Source organism: Leptonychotes weddellii, chromosome 1 (assembly GCF_054177405.1).
Source record: "Leptonychotes weddellii isolate Sample4059 chromosome 1, ASM5417740v2, whole genome shotgun sequence".
NCBI lineage: Eukaryota > Metazoa > Chordata > Mammalia > Carnivora > Phocidae > Leptonychotes > Leptonychotes weddellii.
The window spans coordinates 164,666,999-164,688,045 of NC_138369.1; the positions used below are offsets into that span (position 1 = coordinate 164,666,999).

A 21,047-nucleotide genomic window follows, 5' to 3' on the forward strand; every position below is an offset into this window, starting at 1 on the left:
TTAGTATAATTAATTTTAAGATTATTTATTTATGTATTTATTTATTTTTTAAGTAGGCTCCACACTGGGTGTGGAGCCCATTGTGGGGCTTCAACTCACAACCCTGAGATCAAGACTTGAGCTGAGATCAAGAGTTGGACACTCAACTGACTGAGTCACTCAGGTGTCACTAATTTTAATTAATACAATATAAGTTAGCTTAAGCTGCCTTTATCAATTTAAACTTTTTTTGTCAGGTTAAAATAAAATACTATTCAATATTTTGGGGGGTATAAATGTTCTCTGTTTCTTTGTTACCCAAAGTGGGCATTAAAAAAGTTGTTTTTAAAGCTGGAAATTAAATCAATATGTGAAAAATACTAAAATATAGTTTATCCCCCCAATTTTTTTTCCAAAATAACTCTTTCTAGGCATTTTACTTCATTCTAGCTGTTCAGTGGTGAACAAAAAAGAAATGATTTCTGCCTTCATGGAAATTACAATACAAGGGGGAGAAGGAATGAGGACAGAAAATAAGCAACTACTATACAAATAACTTTATGGTTAAAAATTGTGCCATATGCCAGGAAGAATTGGGGTCAAACTGAGAACCGAAATACGAGATGCTACCAAGACACAGAGTAAAAGAAAAAGCGTTTCAGGCAGATGGAACAGTCCATCTAAAAGGCCTTAAGAAACTGATAGACTGGGGTGTATTTGAGGAAAGGAAAGATGGTGGGTATGGTGTATGCGTAAGGGAGACACTAGGGGGATGGGGGGGTTCTAGATTATGTAGGGTCCTGTTACCTGGTCAATAATGTTGGATTATATGTTCAGTGCATGAGAACCACAGGAGGTTTTTGGGCAATAGTGGAGATGACATGATCTGATTTATACTATAAAAATGTCACTCATGTGATACTTGAGTACTATATGCATAGAGAATGAGTTGCAGAATGACTGGGGGAGACCAATTAGGAAGCTCCTGCAGTATTCCAGGCAGAAGATGATGCTAGTGAAGCACATGGTAGTAATGAAGATGAAGAGAAAAGCAAGGATTCGATTTGAAGATTGAAGACTTGGCTTAATTCTTTTTTTTTTTTTTAAAGATTTTATTTATTTATTTGACAGAGAGAGACACAGCGAGAGAGGGAACACAAGCAGGGGGAGTGGGAGAGGGAGAAGCAGGCTTCCCACGGAGCAGGGAGCCCGATGTGGGGCTCGATCCCAGGAGCCTGGGATCATGACCTGAGCTGAAGGCAGACGCCTAACGACTCAGCCACCCAGGCACCCCTTGGCTTAATTCTGAAGGGTGAGACAGTAGAGGCTGAAATTTTGCAAGAGATACAATTATTGGTAATAGCAAAGTCCAGGTCAAGTCTATGACCATGCAGATGAGGACTGAGAGTTTGGATTAGGTGATGTTATCTTTGAGTGGCTAACAGTAGTTCGGTACGCTGCAGCCCATCACGATCCCAGGAAATTGTATGTTCCTCTTTTATCTCAGCCTGCAATATGCTTCCTTTCCTGTTCCCCTTACATTCATCTCAAGATGGAACCATGCCATGACCCAAGTGCCTGGCCCCATTCCTGGCACATTGCAAGTGAAGTGATCTGGTGTGTAACTTAGAAGCGTTTTATTCCATGTGTGATGACCACGATAAAGTGTCATAATGCCACTTCGAGGAGCCGTCTAATCTACCGTTTTCACTCATTCCGCACACAATTTCTTTATAAAGTCAAGCAGTTCACATGATCTCCAACACTCACTTGAAAGAACAGTACTTAGAATGCAGTCATCAGGTACTGTTTCCCTGGGAATTTTTCTTTCTTTCAAGGTTCTGGAATATTTAAGAAACTCTTCTGGGGATAACATTACTCAGGAAATTCAGCAGTACCTGAAGGGGTTTTCCGAAGTTCCCTCGGGAAAATCTACAAATGCAGAATAAGACCTAGGTATCTTTACTTTCTCTTTTTCTTTCTGGATAGGGAAAAAATACACAAAATAGGTGTTCAGTAACAGTTACTTGTATTCTTGTACTTTACCAGTAATCTATATATTCTATGTAAAGCTATTATAGTCCAGTAGATTTATATTTAATGAAACAAATTCGATGAGAAATCGAAGGGAAATTACAGCATAGTAATGTTTTAAATTTCTTATTACAATCTTAGGCTTTAGTTTGTGGTTAATGAATTTTTTTAAAAAAGCTTAGTTAAAATTAAGATGTAAAAACCAGTGGAAATGTAGACACTGCAGTTAAGTAGGCAAGAGAGAGATAAGAAAGAGAAGAAACCCATATGGATAGTAATGCTGTGTCTAGCCGTGTGAGGGAAGCAAACTCAGGTGAGGGAAGGATTGGGTGGGTTACGGGCAGCAGTTGGAGGCTTCTACTCAAAGTGTGTTTGGGGACCAGCAGCATTGGCATTACCTGGAAGCAAGTTAGAGATGTTGAATCAGACCCTCCATTTTAACAGTATTACAGTGTAACTCGTGCAAATTCAGATTTGAGAAGCAGTGGTATACATTGTGCTAAACTGGAGTTCATAGACCCCCTACTCATCCTCTAGAACCAAGAAAACCTTTTGGAATGCAAACCCAATGTGGTTGATTTTTTTTTGAAAAGAGAAGCAATTAAGAACAAGATTTTTGGTGGATTTTAATTACCCTGGGTTTCTAAACCAGAAGTGAGGACAGGGGAGAGTGGAGACGGATATACAGGAGACTAGTAGAGATAGCATAGCAAGTTGGGAGCAGAGATAGAGAGAGGGAAACACACAGAAAGAAAAGCACAGGAGGACACATAGGGAGACACATCCAGAGTAACATGGAGAGAAACTCAGAGAGAGAGGGAGACAGAGACAGAGACAGAGTGGGAGACAGAGACAGAGAGAGGGAAGAGGGGAGACGGAGAGTGAGATAGACAAGGGGAGAGGTAGAGAGAGAATGTGCTGGGGGTTGGGGGATGGTGTAGTTATGGTAAGGATTAAACTTGAAAGAGTAGAGAGATATACATTAGCCTGGTTGGAGAAGGAAAACAATGTTTACTATGTACGAATATTTACAGATAGTGGGATATTAAGCAAAGAACAGAATACTCAAAACTTTATCAGATCCATAACACTGTTTATCAAGAAAAGTAATACACAAACTCTATCTTAGGTGTTTTTATGTAAATTCATGGAAGGCTGTATTTACTTAACGTAATCCAAAAGTGAAATGCTGTATTTATAGCTTTTTTACTTTAAATTTTCTAGAATGAAAACTATGGAAACTCTGGAATTTATTAATAAGAATAGAACCAGGCTGGGAGGGTCATTTGGAAGTCATTTAATCTGTTCCTTTAACTTTTAGTTTAAATTATCTAAAGATCGTTTGTTGTATTAAAAGAGGTTCAGAGCCAAAGATTATCTAGGCTCTATCATCAGTACCCCTTACATGCATCAGCATATGTTAACACAAAGTTATTACTTTAATTTACTTAAATCCTATGCTGTGGAAGTCTTTTTTTCATATTATATGCTAAGTGATAATAGAAAAGCCATTTTTTTAATATAGCAGCTCATATGTTTGAAGATAGTTATTAAGTGGGGCCCAATTTTTAATAAATTATATCTGATGTTTAATTTAGGTTTCTGAGTATCAAACAGTTTCTAATCTTAGTCTCTTAGTATTTCCAAAGTGGAAATTGTAGCTTTAGTAACATTTTAAGTCGTATTTAACCTAAGGTCTAAATTGAAGTTTTAATAGTGCCTATGACATTTTACACTTGTCAAGAGAAGTAAAAGTTTATGACCAAGATATTTAGTATGCCTGAATGGGGACATTTTTAATATTATCCAGTAAATGATGGAGTAGAACTTAGAAGAAAAGCCAAAAGTTAAAAAGAAAATGGGAAAGGACATCCCTTCCCCCCAAGGATTTATATTCTTTCTCAATCTCTTCCTCTCCATCACCCTGTATCTCTTTTCCACATAATACTGTACTTTATCTAGATTGAGTCACATTAAGTTACCATTTTATCAGATTCTTATCTCTGTCAGACACCAGAAAATGGATTAGGAGTCTGTGTTTGATGTAGAAGGATACTGAGAGCATTTTGATCACATAACTCAGCACTTGTCATAGCTTACCCAAGTGACTTCCCTTAGTTCTAAAATGAAAGCGTAGGACAGGTTGTAACCTTGCTGAATCTTGCTTAAGGGAATTCTTGGAAAATATGACTATAGTGTATTTTCCTTTCGATCCACCTCAGGAAAAAAAGTAGCAAAGAGCCAAAATTCCACAGGAGAGGAGAAAATATTTTTGTGGTCAGTGGATTGAGAACATGTTGACAGCTGCCTTTAACTCCTGTCCTCTCATCTTTTGCCTAAATCACCAAAAACTAAAACCTTGAAGAAACTCAGAATTCTGTGGTCATACTCTGTAACACTGGGAGGCAATAAAATCAATTCCATAAGTTTCCTTTTCTTTCTTTCCTTCTTTTCTTTCTTTCTCTGCCTCCCTCCTTCCCTTCCTTCAACTAAATACCACTAAAGTCTCTGTTCTTTCTGAACTGTGTTGGTTATAATTCCTTAAGCCTCCCTCAAAATTTTAATTATCAACCCCAGGTGAATAACCATACATTTCTCATGATCTATTCCAAGAGTTTGTGTTGTTTGAATGTAATGGGTTCTCTTAACCCTGGATAATGGGTTTTATCCATAGAGAACATTATTGACACTCTTTACAGTTACAAATAGAATTTGTATGTATGTAATTTGTGTATATGTATACACATATGTATTTTGTATATTTATATATATATATTTGTACATATATAATTTGTATAGAATTAGTTACAACTAATTCTGTCATTAGTTTTGTTCTCAACAAATTCAGTGAATGTTCATTTAGCATAGCTCTATGACCTTGGTGAATTTACTTAACCTCTTTATGCTTCAGTTCCCTCACCTGTGAAAGGGGGATATTAACTCTACTTACCTTAGAGAGGTTTGAGGAGGATTAAATAAGTTGATATATGCAAAGTGCTTAGAAGTGTGGCTGGTTGATAAAGCACTATATACATGGTAACTGTTGTATCATGAGCATTTACTATGGTAGGCTCATTATTAGATAGGGGTACTCCTTCCTTTCCTATGGTTCCAAAGGATGTCTCTCTTCATTGCAGGTAAGTGAAGGCTGACAAGCTAATGCCATATATGGTTACATTCAGAATGAGTTTTCTGTTCCCCAAGTCAGCCATCCTCTCAAACATAAATGTACTTAAAATCCATGTAAATATTTGTGAAATGATGTATCGTCTTCATATATCAGTACATGGTATGTCTTTTATGATAAATGTATTTTGAAGGTTTATAAAGTTATTGTCATTGGCATGGTTAGCATTTAAATATTTCATTGTGGCTTTTCTTAAAGTATGTTCCAGTGAAGTATTTCTGTAAGCTGTTAAAAAATAATTTGTAAAATAAGTCTTTAAACAAACTTTTACACATCTCTTTTCTGTAAGACTTTAGAGGTTTTAAAATATTAATGAATTCTAGGAAGCATGAGTAGGGGATCTAAATTACTACAATTCCCACATTTATATGGAATGCCAAAATATTTTTTTCAGAAAATAAATTGTTTTATCAGAATGCATTTTGGGTAAAAATTAGTATTTGGCGTCTTGTGGGTAGACATATAATTGCAAAAGTGTCTGTGTGTCTCCCATTCAGGTTTGTGGTTATTTATCTCCTTGGTTCCTTTGTTTCAAGAATGTAAGAGTAAGAATATAATATACTATTCTATTTCTATTTTTTTTTCCTTCCAGGAATGTTTTCTTCTACATCAGTATGTTGAAGGCTATAACAGGGATCCAGCCAATATTCCAAACATAGGCAATTCAAATATGGTGCTTTACCAAAACTTTGCAAAGAGGTGCTTAGCACTGTGTGTGGCCTTACCCTTCTCTTTCACTAATATCCTGTTACTGTTAATAGTCTTGACCTCAACTTTCTAAACTTTGTTTTCTATAATGGATATAATTTACCTTTCGCAAGCATTTGACATAATTGACCTCCTTTGTGAAATGTTCGCTTTCCCAGAATTTCATGGCACCCAGCTAGATCCACATTACATCCTACTGCATAGAACCAAAGTTGGGAAATTGAACAGACAGGTTTAAATTTGATTCTGGAGGAAGGGTGTACAGTAAAAGTATGGCGGCTCCAAGAAGCCATCAGGAATCCAGCTTCCTTCTATTTTTCTGCTCTGCCAGCCTTAGTTTGTGGTTTTCTTCCTTGTGGTTACAACGTGATGGTTGTACCTCTCAATATCACCTTTCGGTGCTGTACTAGATGAAGGAATGTAAAAAAAATCAGCAGCTCCCATCCCCCTTTTTAAAAAAAAAATCAGGACAACAATAAATTTCTGGAAATCTCACCCAACAGAATTCTATTACATTTCCTTGGCTAGAGCTATGTCACATGGCCACCTGTAGTTTCAAAGATGTGTGGTGTTAAAAAACAAAACTCAAGGGAGTAAATGTGAAGATCTAATTGACTTTATTAAGTGATTCATGAATCAGGAAGCATCCCACATGGCAAGTAGAAAGATGCCCCTAGGAGTTGTAACAACAAATGGAAGGTTTTTATAGGAAGGAAAGTGAGGCCAGTAGTTATCAGCAAAGGTAAAGGAAGGATTGTTTCTGGCAAAGTCACCTTCCATTAGGGGGAAGGGTAGGGGGTCTCATCATACATATTACTTCATCTTCCTTTGAGGAATGGAGAGGGTCCCTGTGCCAGATTACCTCATTGGTGCTGACCAAAAATTTCAGGTTTATTGGCTTAGATTTCCATTCCTGGAGAGTTTGAAACTGCAATTAAGTCTTGGTTTTGCTGTCCTGGGGGGCAAGTGACTGCACCTTGAAGTCTATAATTTTTTTTTTTTTTTTTTTTTTTTTTTAGCAAGGAGAAATGTTTTTAACCAACCCATTTCTTCCCCAAGCAAAATTTGGTATTTGTTGAAAGGAAGAACAGAGAATGGATGTTTAGTAGGCAACTAGCAAGGTCCACCACTTACATGCGATTGATTTTCTTCTTATTTGTCTGTCTGAGTCTTGGCTTATAGCTGAAATGTTCAAGTTCCTGGAGGACTTCTTCTTTTTTTACTCTGTGGTTTACCCTGGTGACCACACCTACCCCTTTGGATTCAGGGAGAACTATTGTCCAGATTTCCACCCTGTTCTCTTATCTCTAGACTGGACCTCTACACCCAGCTCCATTTGGAAGTCCTGGTAGTACCTCTAGTTCAAATGTCCAATACGAGACTTACCATCTTCCTTTCCATCCCTGCCTTTCCTTTATTTTTTCCTAGCTATGAAAAGGATTACCACCATCCATCCAGCCTTCCAGCCCCAAAATCTAAGATTAATTCTTCCTTCCTTTCTTTCTGTCTGTTCACATCAGTTGATCCTAGGTCTTGTTGATGATTTGTCCTGAATAGCTTTAGAACTTTTCCACTTCTCTCCATCCCTCTCACTATTTTTCTAATTAGTGTCACCATCATTTTTCACCTAAATAACTGTAATACTCTTTTGCATGTAAAAATCTGATCTGTCCCTCTTGATTGCTCAGTCAGAGAGTCTCAGTGCCCTTCAAGTCTAAGCTCTTTATTTTTTTTAAAGATGTTATTTATTTGAGGGAGTGTGAGACAGACAGAGAGAGAGAGTATGAGTTGGGGGGAGGCAGAAGGATAAGGAGAAGCAGACTCCCCACTGAGCAGGGAGCCCAAGTCGGGGCTCAATCCCAGGACCCCAGCTCTATCCTAGGGCCCCAGGATCACGACTTGAGCCAAAGGCAGTCTCTTAACCAACTGCACCACCCAAGCACCCAAGTCTATACTCTTTAAAATGACTTGCAAGAATGACTCTTGATTGCCACTCAGAGATTCTTGAATGTCCCTAAAGTCTAAACTCTTCAAAATGATTGGCAGGGCTCAGTGTGATCCTGGCCTTGTGGCCTAGAACTCACGCTCTCCTTATCCCATCCCTTTGGTCTGGAAAAAAGTATTTATAGTTTCAGAGCTCAGAAGAGCCATCTTTTAATTTAGCCTCCTTTTCTATGTATCCTATCCTTCCCATAATCACATCAAGGTTAACCTTACTCACCCCTCCCTATATTCCTTTATCATAGTATGTAATTCCTGTATTAGATTGTCGGTATTTCCCACTTAATTCCAAAAACTGTGTAACTTGTAGTATCTAGTACAGGTCACAGAGGGTATATTATTACTAAATGTCCATCAGTAAACAATTCTAGATAGTGATCCCCACCAACCAACCAACAATACTGAAAAAAACGTTTTCTTTATATCCAAAGCCGCTAATGTGCAATTATTTTGGCATTTTGTTTCCCCAGTAGAAATGAGAGATTGCACGCATTACCTGTATTTTTTAGCTTGGTGTGTTTTATGCCTCACTCTTTTTTTTTTTTTCCTCTCCCTATTAAGAAACTTTTTTTTCCCCCTAGAATCAACTCCAATGACAAGTCATGTCTATGATTATACAACTCAGCTAATTTTTCGGAAAAGTTTCAAGTACAACATTCATTTATTTAATACCATATTCTGATCATTAGCTCAGACTATGACATTTAATACACCTTAAATAGAATGAAATTAAGTTTTAGAATTTATACTAAGTAGTGGATACTGTGCAGGGATATTGAAAAAGAAATGGGTATGAATATACTTCAGTAGAAGTAAGCATAATTTCCCCCCCTATATTGCTAGATAATCTTCGTGGAACAAACTATTCATTAACATTTACATTTAAATGTATATTATAAAATTTTATTCCAGTGTTTGCATTACTAATCTAACATATACTACTTGAACATAAGTTATGATGCATGATCACAGGGAATCCTTCCAAAAACTTTAAATTCAGATTTTTCTCTTATAATGTTAGCTTTAAAAATTAATAAAATAAGAACATTGCTATGAAGATTTAATATGAATATTTAAAAATAAAAATATTTTTCATGTAAGTATATGCTAAATATTTCAAAATTTAGAACATTCTTTCTGCTTTTCCTTAAAGTAAGACATAAAGCCAGGACTCTAGTCCTTTATGTTGGTACTTCTTTTGACTGACTCAGTTATGGTGATAACCATTTTCTAAGCCATAACAGTGCTACTGAGGGGTGGATGGAAAGAATGTTAATTTAAGTGAAATGGTTTCAGTTTAACTAATTAATTAATTAACTAATTTTATTGAGATATAATGGACATATAAAATTTTATTACTTTTAGGTATACAACATAATGTTTTGATACATGTATATATTGCAAAATGTTTACTACAATAAGTTTAGCTTAACATCTTTCATTTCATATAATTATAATTTTTTTTCTTGTGATGAGAACTTTTTTTAAAAAAAGATTTTATTTATTTATTTGACAGAGAGAGAGACAGCTAGAGAGGGAACACAAGCAGTGGGAGTGGGAGAGGGAGAAGCAGGCTTCCCGCAGAGCAGGGAGCCCGATGCGGGCCTCGATCCCAGGACCCTGGGATCATGACCTGAGCCGAAGACAGATGCTTAACTGACTGAGCCACCCAGGCGCCCCACTTATGATGAGAACTTTTAAGATCTACTCCCTTAGCAACTTTCAAATATGCAATACAGTGTTGGTCACTATAGTCACCATGCTGTACCTTACATTCCTAGGACTTATTTATCTAATAACTGGAGGTTTATAGTTTTTGACCAGCTTCATCTAATTTCCCCAACCCCTCTGCCCTCATCGCATCTCTAGTACCCCTTAATCTGTTGCCTGTATCTGTGAGTTTGGTTTGTCTCTCTCTGTCTGATTTATTTCACTTAACATAATGCCCTCAAGATCTATCCATGCTGTTGTGTATGACAGGATTTCCCTCCTTTTTATGATTGAATAATATTCCATTGCGTGTGTGTGGAAATATACACACACACATACACACACACCCTGTATTTATTTTATTTGTTCATTCATAGGTTGTTTCCGTGTCTTGGCCATTGTAAATAATGCTGAAGTGAACATAGGAGTGCAGGTATCTTTTTGAGGTGGCAGTTTCATTTCCTTCATTAATCCCTGGAATTTGAATTGCTCTTGTTCTATTTTTAATTTTTTGAGGAACCTCCATAACGTTTTCCATAGTGGCTGCGCTGAAGTGGTTCCAATTTTAAAAGGATTTTTGCTGAAGTCGGAAAGTATACACACACAGTCAAACTCATACACACACATACAAATTGAGGAAATATTTTTATATGCTATATGGATTCAGTTAAAGCTCTTTCTTGGGCGCCTGGGTGGGTCCCATGGTTAAGCGTCTGCCTTCGGCTCAGGTCATGATCCCAGGGTCCTGGGATCGAGTCCTGCATCGGGCTCCCTGCTCAGCAGGGAGCCTGCTTCTCCCTCTGCCTCTCTCTCTGTCTCTTATGAATAAATAAATAAAATGTTAAAAAAAAAGCTCTTAATGTTTTAAAAAAAATGTCAGATTCAAATCTTCTTTAGATTCTTACAAATAGGGTAGAAGCATATGATTTATTCATGAAATTTTGGCTAGGAAAAATATGAACAAAGAAATCCTCTTCCTCTATTCTTGCCCTGAAATTCTACAGTTACTGTGTTAATTAGCTCAATGTTATTGTGGGTTATTTTTTCTTATAAATAATTTATACTTCAGTTTTCCTTCATCCTTCAAAATGGCAATGCATGAAATTGATTTGGTAGAATTGTACCTTTGATTAATATTTAATTTGAAATTATTTTACCAATTCAAGTTTAGATGTAACTATGTCACATTTTAAGATGCTAAGTGTACATTAGAAAACTTGAGTATATATGTCTTTATAATGACTCCCGATTTTATTATTCCAAGGAGCATTTCCTCGGTTTATAAAATAATATATTTTATGTGTAAATAAAATTTCTTTTTTTGGCTTAGTAACAGAGTTGATTAAATTAAAAATCACCCCCCCGCCAGCTTCCTATAACATGAAATATATACCATGTAGCTGTTGTAAATATTTACCAATTTGAAAATATACGTGACTAAAACCCCAGAAAACAGGTCAAGTCCCTACTTCATGGGACTATTTCTATCATTCACATATCAGAAGACCTTGGGCAGTCAGTTCACAATGAAAGCTATTGAGTTCCTGATGCTTATGCCGGTGAAGAGGCTAAGGACCTAGAAGAACATATTTCTTTGGCAACTTGAGTTGATGAGCAGAAGAGATGGCTTGCAAGAGGATTAATTTCTTCTAGAACAAGGGGTTCTGTCTTATCCCCCTATTCCCAATCCCATTATCTTTTCTCCCCTTAATAGGCTTTTGGATTTGGTACAAAGGAGGGGGCCGCTTTAGAGTAGAGTTACACATATCTCTCAAAGCTTGTTTGCCCATTCAGCTCAAGAACGTGGAATCTGTCCATTGATAAACCTGCAATGCTATGTGCATCATCTGGGAAAAGGGGATCTTAATCCAGTCCTTTTCCATTTTAGCAATAAATAACTTGCAAAAAACCCCAAAGAAACAAACACACAAAAAACAAGACAGGGCTGGGATCATGTGACTAATGATAAATACTTGTTTACCATTGATTTCCCTTCTTGCTATGTGTGCTGCATGAGGATAAGGAGCTTGTCACTATTACTGCTGATCTAAAACAATGCCTAGCAAGTCTCTGAAATGTTTGGTGAGTGAATGTTATGTAAGTTTAATGATTGGAATTGATTTTCTGGGACCTGCCTAAGGACCTGATAGTACCTCCTAACCTCTGTGACTTAATTTTCTTATCTACAAATAGACAATGCTATTTGCTATCTTACATAATAATTGCATAATTGGTTAACGATTGGAAAGTAATTTGGACCGGTCAGAGATAGGCATTGTACAGATAAAAGGGAGTTATCTTTATTAACTAATCAATGATGTCTTCAGAACTTCTGATATTTCTTATGCTTTTGCAAAACTGTACAATCTTAGTATCTGAAAGAAAGAAATAGAGGAGAGGAGGAGGAAGGAGAGGGAGAGGGTTTTAAATTTAATTTGCTCTTATGACCATTTCTATGATACTTTCTTCAAAATTATGCTTTCTCATGAGACTTTGTGTATTTTTTTTTAATTGACATTTTTCAGTTTTTTAGCTTGGGGATGTGGATTTTCATGCTCAGTGCGTAAGTGTAGGCCATTATCATATTTGACAGGGATGATAAGCCTGCTTTCAGAAGGGGCATTCCTGGGGTGCCTGGCTTGCTCAGTTGGAGGAGTATGTGACTCTTGATCTTGGGGTTGTGAGTTCGATCCCCACATGGGTGTAGAGATTACTTAAAAATAAAATCTTAAAAAAAAAGTGTTTCCCCAGCATTCCCCCCAACATTTCTGTGTGGTGATGTGGAGCTGGAAGGACTGTTTCTGTCAGAGATGATCTTTTGGTCTTTATTTCTGAAGGACAACTTTAGCCTTAGTTTTAGATTATATTCTCACAGCATTTATTCTGTTGACTAGACTTTTATGCCTTTAATTCTATGGAAACCTCGTTTGTCTTTTATATATTGAATGCATTAGATGGCTAAAACTCTTTCCTGCTTTTTTCTATGTGCTGTGTCTTCCCTCTATGTAATAGTTGTTTGGCAGATTTGACTGTTTATGCCAGATGTTGTTCCTTGTTTGAAAGTGTGCAAGCGAACTGTCACAAATTTTGCATGTAAACATGCCCATTTGTATTCTGCCACTTATAGCCTTTTTCTTTTTATACTTATGTCCTGAAAATTCTGACTTTTTAAAAGGTGGACTTATTTGGAGAACAGAATCCTAGTATTTTAGAGACATTCCATTTGGGACATTTATTATACTACAGAGAATCTCTCATTTCAAAATGACCCGTATTTCACTTAATGTTTACAAAACTGTTCATTTATCTGACATAAGGGGCTAATCAAACTGCTTAAATACATTCCTGGCTGTTTGGAAGCTTTTTAAGCACCATAGAGAGAGTACTTAGCAAAGGAAATTGTGTTTATGTATGTGGAATATCGCCACTGAAATTCTGAACAGACCCAGAGGAAGAGGAAGATTGAATTTTAATATTCAAGCTAACATAACTTATTTCTACTTTATATTTAACTTAGTGGGATAAATTGGTCCTTAGTAAAACCCTATTATAGAATACAATCTAAGTTTTTTTTTTTTTTTTTGAGGAAGAAGTTGAGGTCGAAGGCCATGTTAATTATCGTAATAACCAGTACTTCTGAGTATGTGCTATGTGCCAAACACTATTTTACATTTATGAATTTACTTAATCCTCACAAAAACTCAGTGAAGTAGGTATTGTTATTACCTTTACTTTTTAGATGAAATCAAGGCCCAGGTCGTTTAAATAACTTTGCCCATGCTCATAATCCTTATGCTATTTTGCTTCTCACACTTAATGAGACTTCTTAATCATGAGAGTCTTAATCATGAATGTGAAACTTAAGACAAATACATTTTCTACACAAGGCAATTACCTTCTCACATAATAATGCAAAAGCACGATATACATTGACTGGTAAAATGTGGCAGTCAGTAGGTTCTAAAATGTACCATTTTCAGTTTATTCTTTTCTATTTGTTTTCGTAATCTGTAGTTATAGACAAGAACCAGTAAAATGTTAAGTTTTACATGCAAATCCTTTTCACACATGAAAATCTTGTATTTTTATTCTGCCACAGTCAACTGGTTTGATATCTATTAATTTTGCATTCAGGGTTAAGCTGTGGCTTTGATATCTATGCATTATTGAGAAACTAAACCATTACAAGATTAGTGTACTTCAAAATCTGCTCCCCAAATAAAACTTGAAATGGGCTAAAAGGAGGAGGTAAATTGATAGTTGGTTAGTGTTCTTTCTTTTGTCTTTATTGTTTTTTATTTATTTTACTTATTTTTATTTACTTATTTACTTATTTATTTATTTATTTATTTTTAAATAATTTTTTTTTATTTATTCATTTGAGACAGAGAGAGAGAGAGCAGGGGCAGTGGGGAGAGGCAGAGGAAGAGGGAGAAGCAGACTCCCCGCCGAGCAGGGAGCCCGATGTGGGGCTCGATCCCAGGACCCTGGGATCATGACCTGAGCTGAAGGCAGACGCCTAACCATCTGAGCCACCCAGGCGCCCCTACTTATTTATTTTTATTATTTATTATTTTTAATAAGGTTAAGAAATTTAACCTATACCTTCCTCAGTTTATTGTGACATATAAAGATAAAGTGACTTTTTCAGTTAGAGAAAGACGAATACCATATGATTCCACTCAGTGGAATTTAAGAAAGAAAACAGATGGAAAAAAAAAAAAAGAGAGAGAGAGGGAAGCAAACCAGAAACCAGATCTTACCTATAGAGAACAAACTGAGGGTTGCTGGAGGGGAGGTATGTAGAAGGGGGCATGGGTTAAAAGGATGATGGGTATTAAGGAGGGCACTTGTTGTGATGAGCACTGGGTGTTATATGTAAGTGATGAATCACTAAATTCTACTCCTGAAATTAATATTATGCTGTATGTTAACTAACTGGAATTTAAATAAAAACTTGAAAAAAAAAGATACAGTGACTTTGAGTAAAGAAACAATTCCTAATGTGACCCCTTAAAAGAACATGTCTGGTATGTCCAGGAGAGATCAATACGTGGGATCTTCTGACGTGCCATAGGTAATCTTCTTTAAAGCCTGGATCCTGACAAGGCAATCCACTAAGCAAATAGCCGGGAAGCAGTAAAGCTTGAGTTGGCTTACATTGTGAACACATCCTGCTTCCCTTTCTCTTGTATTGATGAGATTGTTCTTGTGATGTGTTCAGCTTTCTGTTAGGGTCCTTTACTTTGGTTCTACTTAATTTATACTTAAACTTGTTGTTTTATGTTGTCGAAGTCAACATGTAATTGTTCAACTTAAAAAATGGGAGTTGCTCACCTCTGGCTAATAAGTTTCAGTGATGTGAAAGTCCCAGTATTTCAGTGTGACCTTGCACTGCCTGACATAGAAAATGTGTGAATCCCCCTGCTCGGAGGATGCACAGAAGCTTCACTTCTGAGGACTCACTTGGGGCCTCTTGAAGCTCAGGTGACCATGATCTCCTGAGGTCAGTATAATAGCCAGTGAGAAAACCAAACACAAATTGATAGCATTGATTGACATAAAGAGGGCAGTAGTCACAGTTTCCTTTGATGTGATAGTTTCAGAGATAACATGTGGCCAGTGTATCATTGACTTTTTCACTGAAATTGCTCAAGTATTTCTAAGTATATGAAGAATCATGTCAATGTGGTAATGTTCCTCTGCTCCTGAAAGAACCAGAGGAAATGATGGGTAAATGGTTGCAGAAACATGTGGTGGAGAATTAGGTGTGCATCCACAAATTGGGACAATTGCCAGATACTTTCTATTTTCATATCTGAATGTTTTAGGGTGGTAGGCTCAGGATCCCTGAGACTTCTTTTCTGCCTCAGGTTTCCTAAAAGTATGAAGGATGTACAGGTGTATTGTACCCAACTTCACAGTTATACTCCCTGGCACCTGAGAAGACAAATGACAATCAGCAGTCTGAACTAGTAAAGTTCAAGAAAGAAAGTCAGGATCTAATGGAGCCAATGTTTTATTTCTTTTGGCTGCCCTATCACAGACTACCTGGTGATTTTTTTTTTATACCCTGAAGAGTAAGCCAACACTGAATTAAGAAAGATTGCTGCAAATTTATATGAAACAAAACCCAGAAATTGTCAAGTAAGGGAGAATGGTTTATCTTTAATTGTCAAAAGCATCAAATTTATAGCTAATTTTAGTTCTCTAAATTGAACCATATTTAATAACCAAGAAATTACCATATTTTCCATGCTAGAACTTTTTCTGGTTAATAACTTTTCCAAGCTGTTCTTCCATCATTGGTTTTCACACATTTCTCTCATCACTTTTAATATTCTGCCTCTTTTATGGACCAGAGGCATTCCAAAATATTTACATATTTTTCTTTGCAAAATGGGGTTTTCACTGATTTCTTTTCCATTTGTAGATGTAAATGTCATTAACATAATCTAACCTTATATATCATAGGAGAAGGAATAAATTAGAATTATTTTATAATTTTTTTCTATAAATGGTTTACCGCATATATGTGTTCTTTTCATAGTTGTGTAAAAATCTGCTACCAACAGACTTTGGTGCTCACAATGTGTTGCTTTAAAATTTAATTTATTATCACATATTACTCAACATCAGTTAATGTGTGCTGAAAACCCATGGGCGGAATAGAACTGTGCTGTGTACCTAAAGAAATATAACAATCACAGAACAATTCCAGGCTCCGTCTTGTGGTAGCTTCTGCTCTTGAACAACATTAGTAAGAACTCACATAGGAAAGGATAAAAAGAAGGAAGATATTTTTGAATGGAAGCTGAGGGTTGGGGTTAAAAAAAAAAACGAAACAGTTACTTCCTTTTTGCTTGTTTTCTTGTTTGGATTCTTTGAATTAGAATTGTTAATAGGCCAGATGAATCAGATGAATCTCTCTAAGAGGAATCCTTCAAAGCTGAGTGAAGGTTATGTCCCTAGAGGAATTATCTTACTGGGACATGATCTGAGTTTATGCCAAAGGCCTGCTTAAAGGTTCAGGATGACTAAGGACTTCTTCAGACTGGAGTTTTAACAGTCTTTCCTTAAACATGTTTGCTTTTTTTCTTTATTGCAGCTGAAGAATGATGATGGAAATTCAGATTTTATAAAGTTAATAATATTTCTAGGTATAAAACAAGTTAATTGACCACCCTCAACAAATTACATTTATATTTAATATGACATCAAAGGCAAAATAAACAGCCTAAATTTGTGTAATTCAGCTTAAGCTTTTCTTACTTGAGACACTATTATTCTAAGAGGTAATACCCTTTTTGATACAGAATATTTCAGATTTCCTTTTAAAAGAGAAATTCTGACTATTGACATTATCATTATTGATTGAGATATGAATATTTAATGATGCAGCCTCAGAACTCAAGGTGAACATTTTCAATTTTAGATTTTTTAACCGGTTTGCTAATACTTAATTAAGTCATTCTACTCGAGATACCCTTATATAATAAAGTTAACAGTGGAGACTTTCTTGTTGTGACTAGTTCAAAGAAGATGGATATGAATAAACTTTTATTTGTACATCTGTCTTTTTTCTTTTTCTTTTTTTTTTTTTTCCAAAAAGTGAATACCTGAACCCATCCAATAATGTCTGTTCAGGCTCTGAATAATCTGGACAGTAACTCCCGGAAACTACCCTATTTAACTAGACTGGAAATTGTGGCGCCAGTTGTAATAATCCCATACCCCTTCGTAGTCACAACTGTTACAAGACAGATATATAAGGAAATTAGATAGTGCTCACTTTGGCAGCACATATATTAAAACTGGAATGATACAGAGAAGATTAGCATGGCCCCTGCCTAAGGATGATACACAAATTCGTGAAGCATTCCATATTTTACTTTTCTCTGATATCCATGAGTGGGGAGACAGACTCTCTAAGTGAAGTAACCCACCCAATTCAACACCCATCCCCAATTCCTCCTTCAAAAAAAAAAAAAAGAGAGCGAGATTAGATAAACAATATTATAGATCCAATTCTAAACTTTTAGATCACTTTGCCAAAAGAATGATCTGAATATATTCCCACTTGATGTTCTACAAATTAAGGTTTTCCCTTAGACAAATATTTAAAAGCATACTTTGGATATAGTCTAAATTTTACTTTAGTAATTAAACTTTGTATCTCAAGGGTTACACTGTAGAAAAATATTTTTTAAAAATCTGTCAGAAATTAAAGATATGGGAGGGAAAAGTAATCAGTCTGTATGTAGAAATATTGGGAATATGTTCTACCAGACAAAAACCAGTACTAATCTGATCTATATTTTTCATTGTGGTTTTGCTTAGAAATAAGCATGAGGATTATGAAATTAATTTTAAATAGAAATTGAATACAAAAATCTTTGAGCCTTTGATAGAAGTGGGTTGCAATCAAATCAGAAACACCTAATGCTATTTCTTTCTTTTTATCTTCCCCAAATTTTAAATATTTTTAGAATTGTGAAAATCCTTTAGAAAATTCTAGGTGTTTCTTATTATTTGGCACCTTTATAATTTTGAGTAAATCTGAATTTAGGCCACTGTCAGTTCTATATTTTTGAGCATTATGTTTCCAGGGGTGCAAAGTATAAAGGCCAATTTTGACCTTGTTAGAAGAGATGATAGTCTTTCATTTTTTTTTTTTATTGTACCATGTGCAATGGTGGGACACTTATTCTCTGTACCCCTTTTGTCCTTCCAGTATGTTGATGTTTTGTCTTGTTTCAACCAAACATCCAGTAAAAATAATGAAAAAAGAGAACAGGCTTATTTGCAAGTTGTCTGTGTTGATCCTTTAAGAGAAGTATTTTCAGGTAGAACAGATGATTAATTTCACATTTTTTGTAAAAATTGCCATTTTAAACACTATGTATCTTATCTTTAACATGCATTTTCTCCATTTTTACCTAAGGTTTCAGTTAAGTTTAAATAAGTAACATTAAATGGATATTGGAAGCCATTGCACCTATTTCTAAGGTTAGTGTTAAAAAACCAAAAAAGTTACATCGAATAAAGACATTGATACATATTATTGATTCTTCTGGTCATTCATGGAGAATTGTAGTGTCAGAGAAAGAGTTATAGAGGATGAGGGCTTTTGGAGTACGTCAAATGGACATGAGATAAATATGTATATTAAATACTACAGCTTTTCTGTCTGACTCTTAAGCCCTCCCCTTTTTAAAAAGATTTTATTTATTTCAGGGAGAGAGAGAGAGAGAAAATGAGGGGTGAAGGGGTAGAGGGAGAGGGAGAAGCAGACTCCCTTCTGAGCAGGGAGCCCGACTTGGGGCTGGATCCCAGGACCCCAAGATCATGACCTGAGCTGAAGGCAGATGCTTAACTGACTGAGCCACCCAGGTGCCCCACAGATATCTTTTAGATATCACCCTGCCCTGCCCCTTCTAACATTAAACTTTTCAACAAAATTTATTGCATGCACTGAATGAAGTGTTATTTGAAAAAAATAATGTAACTGTTACCTTTAAATGTGAATACATTTTCTTGTATTGTGAATGTTGACGTTAAAAATATTTGGTAAATTTCTGCACTTAGCATATCTTTTTCAATTTTTGATGCAAGTAGTTTATATCCTTTGTCATTTTTGAAGAGTATGAAACTGTTGGAAATTGTCAAGCACGATGTATGTTTCTAGCTTATATAGTCAGTTTGTACAAAATGAAATTTAAAAGTGAATAAATAAGGGACCACGCATTTAAAAATTTCAACCATATGGGAGATTCCATTTTCTTACTGCCATTTGTTTCCTTTGAATTGGTAGTCACTTGTCCTTATAGAAGATGAAAATCACACCCTTGTCCTCATACTTTGATTACTGAATCTTAGTGCTCAATGAATGAATTGTTCTCACCACCAAACTTCGGGCCTGGGGCAGTTACGTTTTCTTGGTCTTTAGCCTGCAGAAATATGACCCTCTCTAGGAGTACTTCCCATCTGCGCACATAAAAGAGCTCTGTCTTGAACCATTACAATAGCCAGATCTGCTTTCCTTTAAGAAAATTTTTGCAAATCAAGATAGCTTTTGTGATGTGTTAATCTCTATTTGCTTCTCCCTATTCTTTTTATTTCAAAGTTTAATTAGGAATTCTAGCATTTCACAAGTTGAAAGAAATAAAATATTTGACTAATATAAATCAGAACTCAACAAGGTAAGACTGAATACACCTGCAAATATCAATCTATTATTCCCTCCAACAGGACTGGAATTTATTACTATTTACCATGGAGAGATTCTATTTGAGGTTATTTTATCTTTCTGGTTAGTCTAAAATGAAGCAGTAGGATTTTAAATATACTTTGTAGGCTGTTTTTATAAATTATTTTTTTGCATTGTTTTAGATTATTAGTTAATATTTAGGATCAAATCCTACTGAGTTGAGGTCTTCAGTACTGATCACTATAGAAAACAGCTGCTAGCGGCCCTCTTGATTGGTCCATTGCTCAGTTGGCTCCAGCATGTACTTGTAAACAGTAGGGCCACAACTTTGTGTTTGGTTTTTATCTAGCTGAAGTGAGCCCTGCTTTCACTAAAACAGAACTCAGGATCTGATCATCACATTTCATATGCTATTGGTTACCTATTAAGCTGACTAGATAAATAAATGCATTTGATAATGGAGCCCTTTTTTACTCCCATTATTCCATAGTAGAAATCCTATGTATCCATCCTCATTTGTTGGCTAAAGACTTAGTACTATAACTGATATAATTCTAAATATACATTTTAGTTTTCAAATAAAGGTAACTTTTTTCAGCTATAATATTTAAAAAATCTGTGCTTCTTTTCATATCCTATTTTCTGTCAAGTATATTCAATAGTGTAACATTTTGATGAGAAAAGGAGGAAATTTCTAGCAAAATTGCTTCTAGCAAATCTGTGTGTGATCATTTTCAAGGTTAATGAATGTGTTGGGGCAAACTTTTTAATGGCAATCTATGGTTTAATTTATTGTGACATGTAGCCTGCACTTCCTATGCCTTAAAAAGCATACACACACACACACAACTCACTGTTTTCCATTTACGCTTGGATGCTTTACTAGTTAGCTAAAATTGATGATATTATCACAAATATTTTCGCTTGTACAGGTTTCGAGAACAGGGAAGGAGGTTTAATGAAACAGAGGCTTAGACTCTGCTTAAACATCCTGCCTCCCATGCTAATCTCCTATTTACAATGATCCATTACGAATATTTAATGGTAGGCAGCATGCAGACCCAAATTAAAGAACATATGGGTACAGTTATCCTGGTTAAAATGGCCAACGTGCCTTGTATTGTGTATGGAAGATAACAGGACAGGTGGTAATCCATCTTCACAGAGTGGAAACAGCTGGTATTTTCCGTAAGCTGAAGCCGTCTTTTTCAATGTAGT

The 21,047-nt window shown here is 35.8% G+C and overlaps 1 protein-coding gene and 1 non-coding gene across 2 annotated transcripts in view; both read left to right on the plus strand.

The window, feature by feature from the left end:
- Window positions 1-21,047, plus strand: part of ROBO1 (roundabout guidance receptor 1) — a 1,116,478-nt gene that overhangs the window by 793,395 nt on the left and 302,036 nt on the right. The gene's annotated exons all lie outside the window — the stretch shown is intronic.
- On the plus strand, window positions 17,404-17,510 carry LOC115942086 (U6 spliceosomal RNA). The gene has a single exon (XR_004076742.1). It is a non-coding gene; the product is annotated as a U6 spliceosomal RNA (small nuclear RNA).